The sequence below is a fragment of the Acinonyx jubatus genome, chromosome D3 (genome assembly GCF_027475565.1).
Source record: "Acinonyx jubatus isolate Ajub_Pintada_27869175 chromosome D3, VMU_Ajub_asm_v1.0, whole genome shotgun sequence".
Lineage (NCBI taxonomy): Eukaryota > Metazoa > Chordata > Mammalia > Carnivora > Felidae > Acinonyx > Acinonyx jubatus.
The window spans coordinates 19102351-19104634 of record NC_069392.1 but is presented as its reverse complement, the minus strand read 5'-3'; the positions used below and the strand labels follow the sequence as shown (position 1 = coordinate 19104634).

Below are 2284 nucleotides of genomic sequence, written 5' to 3'. Positions count from 1 at the left end.
CTTGTCCAATGAGAATGGTGTCTGAGTTCCTTTCCCCATTCCATAGCCAGGCCTGGCACACACATATATGGGTGTGTACTGCATGTGTGAGAGAGTATGTGCATCTGTGCAGACAGACAGTCTGCCTGCCTGGGGATGCCTCCACAGCCTCCCATCTTCCAAGGGAAAAGGCTATCTGGATGCACCAGAATCTAAATGCCCACGAGCAGCCCCCAGACCTGTGTTCCTGTGAGAGAGGGGCTGTGGGAGGAAGGACTCTTTCCCCAGCTGCTCTCCCTCTAGAGAGGGACCCTTCTATCCCTAGGCATTTCCTTAGTGTGGGGTGTGGCTCCTCCCTCCCACATTGTCCACTGAGAGCAGTGCCCTACTCTCCCCACGCCCTGCTCTACCCCTTAGCTGAGAGGCCACAAAGGGATCTGGAAAGGCTCACTGCCTTCCCCTGGAGTTACCCCACCTCCTATTCCCAGTGAAGAAACCTATAAGGAGTGTTAGAACTTCACAGGTAATCCTCACACAGCCCTGGGAGCCCCATTTTACAGATGACTAAACAACTTCTTTTGAACAGATAAGTACTTGCTCCAGGTCACACAGCTAGTAAGTAGCAGAAATGAACTTAAAAACCCAGGTTTGACTATGAAATTCATGCTCTTATGATGAACTATTTCAACCAAAGCAAAAAGTATGAAATGATACCAGGTTCCCACCACTCTGCTCAAGAAATGAAACATTACAACTACAGTGGAAGCATCTGATCCCTCCCCATTTCATTACCCTGCTGCCTATACCTGGAAACAATCACTTTCCTAGGATTTCATTTTGTTCCACTGCACATCTTTATACTTTTATAAGTATACTTATAAGTACACACTGCATATGTAAGTATTCCTAAACCAACACAGATTTGCTTAGCTATTTACTGTTACATCAATCAGAGGTCCTCTAGACTGGCTGCCCAGAAGAGACACTTAAGGCACTTTGAAAAGCACAAAAGCCTGACCCCTTGCCCCAGAGATACTGAGTGGATCCAGGCAGCACTAGTTCCCTAAGGATTCTTATGGACAGCCAGGGCTAAGCAGCACTGAAATAGATGCACAAGCCCATCCTTGTCCATGCCAGCTTGGACATGCCTCCTCTCTCCTACACACTTTGGTCTGTGCTATGGGCTGAGGGTGGATCAGTGACCTGGGCTGTGCCTAAGAGACCAGGAGCATGGATGCTGTTGGTCCTCATGACCAGTTGGTGGGAAGAGGCCAGAAAGAGAACCATAAAGGTAGAGAAGGAAAAACACTATCTCTCCTGTCTTTACTGAGGCTTCTTGGGAACTGAGCTTTGGGTGCTGAACTACATGGGTGCAGGCTTTAGGGCTGGGGAGGGACAGGAACAGAGGCTCAGGAAGAGCTCCCAGGTACAAGTGATCTCCAGAGCCCAGACAATTTGACCTCCTCGGGTCCCCATAGGGCCCAGTATCCCACCTCCATACCACTCCATGCAGGCTCCCACTGTGAGTCATGCCTAGAGTATAAGAGCACATGTGGAGACATGAACAGATACATGTGTCACTCCCTGACCATAGAGAATACATGTGTGCACATGCAGACATACACATGGGAAAAGCCTTTTTCAACCAAAGTAGGTGCCCACAGCAGCAGAAGGTAGATGTGAAGCCTGGCCCAGCCTTGTGGAGTGCAGATGTGTGTCTGCCCTGGGCCAGGCTGCTGGGGGTACTACCAGGGCTTCTCTGAGCCCTACAGCTCTGTCCAAGGGCCCTTCTGCCTAATCAGTGCTCTGCCCAAAGGGCTATGGGTAGATGGCATGCTTCATTCAGACACAAGGATCCTGAGCACAAGGATCCCATCACAGAACCTATTCTTGTGATGGCCCCAGCCCTCTCCATGGCAGGAAGGGCTAGGGGTCCCAGAGAAGGCTATGGGCAGAAGCCTGGTTCAGGCAGGGTTCTGGCTCATCATCACTGGCCCTCATGAGAGACAGGCTCTCTGGAAGGTTCCTCTTTCCTTCCTCCACTTACCACTCTGCTTAAAACCCTACCTTTGTGGCTCTCTCCATTTGTGTTAAAGTCCTTTCCTCTGGGAGACCTCACACAAAATGCTCTGGACTCCAGAGAACTGCTTGAGAATTGAGGCAGAGCCTCAATTCTAGGTGTGCTGACAAGGGGCAAGCTCCAGTGACAAATCACAGCAGGGCAGGGATAAGGGGCAGCCTGGAGAGCTGTAAGAGGAAATGAAGAGTAAGAGGAAATGAATGATGATGCCCCCTGGATACTTGG

At 50.4% G+C, this 2284-nt stretch overlaps 1 long non-coding RNA gene across 4 annotated transcripts in view; it reads right to left on the bottom strand.

Annotated features, from left to right (window-relative positions):
- The window catches only part of LOC113595117 (uncharacterized), a 69949-nt gene that overhangs the window by 24884 nt on the left and 42781 nt on the right, over positions 1 to 2284 (bottom strand). The gene's annotated exons all lie outside the window — the stretch shown is intronic.